The 8,922-nt window shown below is 37.1% G+C and overlaps 1 protein-coding gene across 2 annotated transcripts in view; it reads left to right on the forward strand.

Annotated features, from left to right (window-relative positions):
• Nucleotides 1–8,922, forward strand: part of ZEB2 (zinc finger E-box binding homeobox 2) — a 129,996-nt gene that overhangs the window by 118,275 nt on the left and 2,799 nt on the right. The window lies entirely within an intron of this gene.

Raw genomic sequence — 8,922 nt, forward strand, 5'->3', positions numbered from 1 at the left:
TGATTACACTTGCTTCACATTTTGAAGGTTTGTTTCACAGCCATAACCGCTAGAGAAGGACTTTTCTTTAAAATGAAAGCTGAGCCTCTGGATTACAATTTAATAGTTTACCGGCCCTCTGCCCCCTATCCTTTGCATTTCCTTGGGGTGGTGCACCCTCACTGAGAAACATTGCCTTATGGGCAAGAATTTTTATAATTGTTCATTTTGGGGTTTCTAGCATCTTCCTCTGAAGCATCTGGTGCTTATCACTGTCACAAACTGAATACTGGAGTATCATTAGTCTGATCCTGCATGCCAGTTCCTATTGTCCTAAATCAGGATGACTCATAATAAAGACATCAAACAGTGGGGTAACATTACCCTCCCCCCTACAATCATGGTTCTGAGCCTACAGAGATGCCCGTGGTAACCTTCTTCAAGTTGCAGGTAAAAATAAAATGGAATTTGAAGAGACATTTTAGAAAATGCTGGTGATAGTGTTAAAACTGAGTTATAAAAAAATTACTGGCATGTTTTAAAAAAACAACTAACATTTGTCATGGAAGTTTAGCAGCTGAGGTTTGGACTGTGCTTTAGATAAATTTCATCATCTTATGATCATTCCTTCTTACACTTTAGTTCTATTTTTTTAGCTAAATCCCTCACAGAAAAATAGGAAGGAAGTTAAAATGCACATGGGATTAGGAAAGAAAATTAAAAGCAACATTTTGGACCAGACTGGTTGGTTCATTGCTGAAAATGAGTTTCACGTTGCTTTATTCAGATCAAATTGTTTATTCCATACAAGAAGCTTTGAAGGCTTTACGCCCCTGCACCTTTTCTCTCCTGAATGATTTTATTGCAGCCATCTGCAAACATTATGGTTTACTACATGACTACCGTAAAGCTCTTATGTTAGAACTGGCCTTCATATATATCGGGATCCGGACATATGGTCCAGTCCCATAAAGTTGGAGTCCATAAGGTAGACAGACATACAGTTGAAAGACTGAAAATTTGACATGTTGAAATGCGGGCAATCACCTTGATTTGCAAAATTTACTATTTGAAAAATCGAAAATATGTTCTGGTATATAAAAAGGACTATCTACTGCCTCGAAAAACATTGTCCAGCTATAGGATGCTAAATTTCCTCTCTCTTCACTACTCTGCTTCTCTTGGCTTTTCAACCATATGTCTATCAATTTTATGGGATTTAGCCTTATGATCCAGAACATATATATGGTGTCATATTTAATACAGTAGAACTACTGTATATCGAAGCTCTAGTGGTATTTACAGAGAGGAAGGATGGTCTTGTGGCAAAAGCGTAGATGCTGAAGCTATAAGATCTGTGTTTTGTCCTGCTTTGCCTCAGACTTCCTCCGTGAATTTGAGCAAATTACTTAATCTCTCTCTCATCTTTTCCTATCTGTGAAACGGGGAAATTATACCAGCCTACCTCTCAGGGGTGTTGTGAATCTTAATTCAAGCACACTGAAATCCTCTGATGGAAGTGCTATATAAAGTGCAAAGTATTATTATGAATTTATTTTATTTTATGGAACTTCCAAACGTCATGTTGTAGAGGGCTGTGGAAGCTCTGCAGATCTCGATTCGACTGGCTTTGATAGCTCATTCACTACCTTTGGAGGCATGAAGTAATAGGATTTTACGATAAAGATGAAGTTTACAACCACTGTGATTCAAAAGAAATCTAATATTTCAAAGTTTTTCTTCATTTGCCCCTTTTGTTAATCTAAGTGAGTTTCAAATTGTTTTGATACTTTTGGAAAAAGCTATAGTTATGAAGCTGCAATTACATCTTTTAAGATATATATGAGAAATTTCATATATTTTTTTGATCTGAGCAGCAAATGTGCAGGGATAGATACTCAGCTGACAGCATGATCAATCAGTACAGATCTAAGATTTCATAGTAGTCAGTTGAAGAGCTAGAAAGAGAATTCAGATCTTCTGAGTCCCAGTCCAAAACCCAATAATGCCATCAAAGGTTTCAAAAGGTGTCTCTCTTTCCATACTCAATCTGTGTTTAAGGCAAGACACTTTGTACCACACTTAACGTCTACTTCTGGATTCTGGATCATTATAACAGTTGGCCAAAAATTTTCAATTTCAAAAAAATTTTGCTCAAAAAAGGGAGTAAATATTTAATGAAAATTTTTCACAAAATGTTCCTCTTTTTTGCCCATCTCTAATCTTTATCCCTTTTACTTCATTTAAAAAATGTCTTTTAGGGTCAGTCAGAACGCTTCCTGACCTTCCTAGAGTAACACAAATAGAGAACCCAGCTTATGAATATTTGCTATTGGATTCCTATTTTATTTCACTTCCCAGATAGTCTCCTTAGAATGGTCTTGGTGCTCTCTTATTATAGCAGTTGTATCCATGAGATGGCAGGACATTTTTATAAAACGTAACAGGGCTAAACCTTAATCATTACTGGTGGGCTTATTTTACCTGCTTACACATCAACCACATATATTATCTATTGATGCTGTTGTGTTTGTCTAAACCTATACTAAAAATCTGCAGGTTGTAAGGCTCTGCTTTATTCTTTGATCAATCAATGACATCTTTCATTATTAATACCTTTCAGATCTATATGGTATAACTAGTGTTTAGCCAGTTCCAGAGCAGTCAGATACAGTGGGCTGGATATTCTGATCTGACAAATTTACTGTCCGGACTGACCAGACAAGGGGAAAATTCTGTAGGTGTAAAGTTAGGGAAGGTAGCATAACCACACTGTCTGGTGCCAATTGCCTCACCCCACATCTGGCTGAAGGAGAAAGAGAAAGTGTGTTTGGGGAGGCCTAGGTATCTCTTGGATGTCGGAGTGGAAGGGGGATGTGATGGAGCTGAGCTCCATAATGCCTGATCCTCAACTGTTATGGAAGCGGCAGAAGCAGCATAGGTTAGAGTAAGCCCCCGGTGCTCCAGTTTTTGTCAGGGCTGAGGATCAGACAGCTAGAATCACTGTCCAAGTGCAGCTCGAATGTAGTGAAGAATTGGGGCCAGAGAGACTACAATCCATAATTTGGAACTTCTGAGATATGTCATTGCCTTTCTGAAAAACAATTTTCGATAGGCTCTGAGCTCTGTAAAATGCTGCCACCTGTAACTTAACTTGCACAAAGAGGACTCGTGTTATTGCTGAATGAATTGCATTGGTTCTCCCAGGTTTATAATGTGGTACACATTTTGGGACTAGTGTATCAGAGTGCCTATCCTGGGTTCAGATTCTGCCAACTTGACTTCAAAAGGGTGTTTGACTTCAAGTGGAGCCATGTATTCATGTTAGAATAAGAGCCTTTATAAGATAATAGTTACTTAAAAATCACCTGACACTGCTCTGTATTTAGGTTATAAATAGAAAATTATTATAGCAAATGCTAGGTAGCACGGTGAGTTAGTGCTTCAGTTATTCTTCTCTGGAGACATGGGAACAGACCCTGACTCTGGTCACAAGTTAAAATTAGTCAGGTAGTTTCATTCTCATTCCCTTTTGTTTATAATATTTAACCATAACAAAATTCAGTACAATTTTAATTTTCTGCTGAGGAGAGACCCAGAACAGAAATAGTAGTGATTTTGCATTATAAGATAGATATTATGATGGGTGAATGTGTATATGAAGAGCCACAACACTGAATAAAGAGTTAGAAAACCTGCCTTTTAATGATAGACTCGAGGAGCTCAATCTATTTAATTTAACAAAGAGAGGGTTAAGGGTGACTTGATTACAGTCCCTAAATCCTACATGTGGAACAAATATTTGATAATGGGCTCTTCAATCTAGCAGACAAAAGTATAACATGATTCAATGGCTGGAAGTTGAAGCTAGATAAATTTAGACTGGAAATAAAGCATACTTTTTTAACCGTGAGGGTAATTAACCATTGGAACAACTTACCAAGGGTCTGGTGGATTGTCTATCACTGGCAATTTTTAAATCAAGATTGAACGGTTTTTTAAAAGATATGCTGTAGGATTTATTTTTGGAAAATTCTGTGTTATACAGGAGGTCAGACTTCATGATTACAATTGTCCTTTCCGGCCTTGGAATCTATGAATCTTTTATCTGGAAATCAACTTCCAGTACTTCCAGGTATCAATCAGGTCAGAAATGCTGGAAGGAATTATCCTTTCTTAAAAAAAAAAAAGTGGACCTGAAAAAATTTGCATGCTTTGTTTTGAGTGGTCCTGTGTAAAAGATGGGAATCCCAGGCAGATTTCCACAAACCAATTGGCCCAGAGATTAAAAATTTGTCTTTAAGGAGAGGGATCAGAGTTTGTATCCCAGAATTCATCATTAAGGGTGAAAGAGACAGTGTCATCATGGCAGATCAGCAGGTAGGGAAGATTATAAGGGGGTATGATAGAAGGAGTGCTAACAGAATGGGGCTTTCAAAAACTAAAGGTCCCTGGGTAGCTGGGCACCTAGCACATGCCTTGTTCTGAGTACCAGTTTGGTTTGATTCAAGTTTAGGGGGAAGGTTAGGATTTGTTCTGGCTTCATCACAATCATTTCACCCCACCCCAATAGGAATTCTTTGGCAGAGCTCCACAAGGAAACTTGCAGTGTGTCTGCAACACAACAAAAGTGGGAAACATTTTTTTTTTAAATCCTACCTAGGAATCCTGAATCCTACAATTGTTGCTTTGTATTACATCATATTTTATTTTATTGCTTATATGGGCCGATGAGGGCCTTATGGCTGTACTTTTACTTTCATCCTTTTCTTTTCCACTGTATATTTTATTAAGACCTCTTTTTTATTTTTGTAGCTTTCATGCTGATGTTTTATTTCCAGACTGATTCTGTAAACTAAATTCTGTTCTGGAGCCTAGTAGCAAATCAGCTCTCTCTGGGTAGTATTCTGAATTCCCAGGTCAGGAGTTTTCCTTATTTAGAGCTTGATTCATACAAAATTAACATGCCATTGGAAGATTATTTTCTCTCATTTCACTCAAATATAAATTTAGAATTCCCCATTTTGTACTCAAATACTGTAAAAAATAGGCAAATTCAGCACTTGTGAATTTTTTTCTGGAGATAGGCATCTTCTATTAAAAACAGAACAAGTGTGGCTTGGGCAATTATATATAAATTGCATTTATTTTGCACCTTTGACCCACTCACTGTACTCTGGCCTATAATCCATGCTTACCAGGACTAACTCTAAAATATACATACCCACCCCAAGAAGCTGCCTTTAAAAGAGAAAATGAAAGCACCACAAAAATGTTTTTCTTTCTTTTAACTGAGAAATTTCTATTCTTCCCACATCCCCTTGAAAAAAAATTATATTTGCCGGAGGCAAAAAATGGGTAATATTTAGTCCAGGACCAGTGACAGATTTAAGATCTGAAGTCTCATAACTTTGCAGAGCTAGAAATAGGAGCTCTATACCAATGACTATGGGAAATCCATAGTTACACAGCACTCATTTTTAGCCCAAAAAAGTCCAGAGATACTTGAATTTTAGAGATCTTTGTGTATAGAAATACAATTTTAGGCCATTTTTAGCTGCTTTTCAAACAGATTAGTTGTAATTGTATCTCACTGTAAACTGAACACAAGTTCCTAAGGGGGCCAGTTTTTGCAGATGGCAGGATACAAAAAAAAGTCCAAATATTTGTTTTAAATCTCTCTAAAACATTTATGAACTAGTATTACTGTAAAATATGTGACATATTGGTGCACAGTGGTATCAATGTTTTATTGGCATCCATTTACATTGATTTGCATAACTCACAAGTAGCTTCATCAGCCACAGATCATCTCAAATAAGTCCCAGTAAAAGTGCTTAGCATTGGGCCTAACTGTGCTCCCATTGAAGTCATGACATTATACTACAGCACTGTAAGGTATAGTACATTATCTAGATGAGAGAGAGAGAGAGAGTGTACTTGCAGCCTTCCGCCCCCCCCCCCAACCCCTCCATGTGTGTAACAAAAAATCCCTTCAATCTTATTGTATGCCTTTTAATTCATAAGAGGGACTATTCCCAAATTATATTTACTTGTTTTAAATGGCTGAAATATTGAGTTTTGAAAAAAAAAACTGATTCAAATGTGCAGTAATCTGATATATTTAAAAATATTTGTATTAACATTGTAACAGCTGCATTCTATGCACTGCTAAGATATGTTGTACGGTACGTCATCAAAGAACTTTGTACCACCTGTCATATTCTACTGGATCCAAATTTTGTGTGTTTGGAAGGACTTTAATATGGATGTAAATGGTAGACAAAATAGTTCTGTATAGTCTTTCTGGTAATAAATTAATGTACAAAATAAGACATTTTACCTTTTAATTTCTAAATTAATTTTTAAAATAAATATGAAATTCTATTTTGGTGCTGGCTGAACTGAGTGGAGTATTTGTTAAAGGGAGATGATAGAATGAAACAGGAGGTACAGTGTGTTAAGAGCTACAACAGTCAAGAAAGTGTGAAGGGCAGTTGTAGTAAACTTACTGGAGCTAGAGTAGCCGCCAGACAGTAGGGAAAGGTGGACTGGTTGGAGAGGAAGTGGGAATGGCTAGAGAAGTGGCTAGGAGGGAGGTGGTGGTCCAGACAGGTTGGGCACAGCTGGGAGATGGAGTAAGGATTGGTAAAGGAAGGAGCGTATAGCGTGGCTCAGGTAGATTAGGGATTTCAAAGTAAAGCAGGAGCAGGAACACTTATGGAGAGGTAAAACAGCCTGTGAGATTTGGGTTGCAGGAAGGGCTGCAACATTTTGATCAGAAAGTGAGATCAGCACTCAGCTAAAAAGATACATCAAAACTAGAGTTGCGCTGAGGAAGTGATGTTCAGATGTGGATTAGGTTGGGATTTGATGCCAAATCACAGTTTGCATACAGATTTGATAGTGCTGAAATCTCTTAAGCCAATATTGTAAGATTTCCACCATCTTGAATAAGATTTTGTTCACAACCAAACCAGAATCAGAGAATAGCCTTCTTCCGGTTTTGGATTCAGTCCAAAGCCAAAGTCAGTGGGGCATATTCGGAGCTGGAGTTTCAAATCCAAAACTCCAGTGAAACATAAAGGCATTCAGTTTCTGAGATTTTGTTTTTGACCTTTGTTTAGTCATAAATAACTAGTAAAATAGTGTTGAAATACCTACTTGCAGAATAAACCATAAAGGCCAAATACTCAAATATTTCATTCATATTGGGGTTGAATTTTAAATTCTACTGTAAGGGAATAAAAGAAAGATCATTAAACTCTCAAAATATGTGCATGAACTGTTTAAAACCCAGAAGAAAAGAAATTTACACTTAAGCCTGAACTCCATAACTAACCCCCCAATTTCCTTGTCACTTATTCTGTTCTTTTTGTGGTTTCTCCTGTATCCTCCTTTCTGCCAGATCTCCCCAGATAGGGACCTCTCATTTCATAACATAGGCTTTTAGGATTCCTAGAGCATTCATTACAGCCACGCCTTATTAATTTATTAAACTTCTGCAGTAGAACTGAAGGGTAGCTGCAACTAGGCAATACAACATTAGCACAAGCTCTGGTCATTCATTCTAAGCCTCTTGTTTAAGTAGTTTTTATGTCTGACCTTTTCTCTTCTTATATAATGTCATTGACTACAAAATAAAAGAGAGCAGATCAAATTCATAAAAGTGCAGCTTCAGTTTTCCTGGAAGTTAAGATCCTTCAGTCCTCTTAAAACATTTTTCTGCTTCCTGCTGGATTTCCTTTCCATAAATGGTCTGTCAATGAGAGTAGCCCATCTACCCAGACCCTTGGCTCACAACAATTTTCTTGCCTGCCATCCAGTACACATCATACATCACCACATCTCTTCAAAGGGATAATACATGGCTATTCTATGGTTTAAATATATTTTTATGTTCAGACTATTAGGTCTTTATAGTTTTTGCACTGCATCACTCTGTCTCTTTCTCTCTCTCTTCCACACAACACATGCTCTTCTAAGAGGTAACAGTTGCCTCACTTTAAGTTAGCTCATGGTCACAACTGACTGGCTGTTCAGGCTCCAGCTGTGTAGTTTATTCTGGTCACATACTACATCACCTCAGTTTTACAAATGATACTGAAGAACTGGTATATTCAACTAGTAAGACAGCTTCTAGTTATCTACATGTATACACCCATTAGCATGTCCTTTAGGCACTGAATAACAATATTAAATATATATAATTACTAATTGATGTTTTGTATATTTTTACAGTTGCACAGTTGAACAACACTAAGCTTATAATTTGACATTTAGAAAATGAAAACCAGGCTGAATATACTGTTTGATTTTATTTCAGTATTCTGAAATCTAAGTTGTTTGGTGGTAGGTCTTTACCCAGTGTATGCACCATATGTTGTGTCTGTATGTCTTCCTATTGCATCATGCTTTTCTGAATTTTGTCCCATGGCATCATGCTGATAAGTATTTCTTGTCAGCTCTATTTTGGAATTAAGCTTTAAGTATGGCAGCTATGGAAGGTGTTGAAGGCATTCCAGTACTATTTGTGGCCTGGAATCAACCAGATGTGTTTAGGCTTGGCATTGGTTTTGAGTTTCAAACATTGGTTAGAAACTGCCTGAAATGCCAAAAGAAATACTGTATTCTGCAGCTGAAGAGAACTTTAGCATTCAATGAGTAGCTGACATCTCATGGAAAACTTTTGAAAAAAACCTCTACTTACACTTCTGCTTATATGACTTTTTTTTTTTCTATTTGTTCATATAGGACAAACCCTCCAGTCCTTGAAGTCAATAGGAGTTTTTCCTGAGTAGGCCTTGAGGCTTTGGGCTCTTCAAATTGTAATTATCTTTGTTATCACAGTTGGTTGCTGTGTATGTGATCATTATGGATCCTGCTCCCTTTGTCCATGGCAAAATTCTCCTTGACTTCAAGAGCACTAAGTCATATGTCACA

This window comes from Malaclemys terrapin, chromosome 11 (genome assembly GCF_027887155.1).
Source record: "Malaclemys terrapin pileata isolate rMalTer1 chromosome 11, rMalTer1.hap1, whole genome shotgun sequence".
NCBI classification, from domain to species: Eukaryota; Metazoa; Chordata; order Testudines; family Emydidae; genus Malaclemys; species Malaclemys terrapin.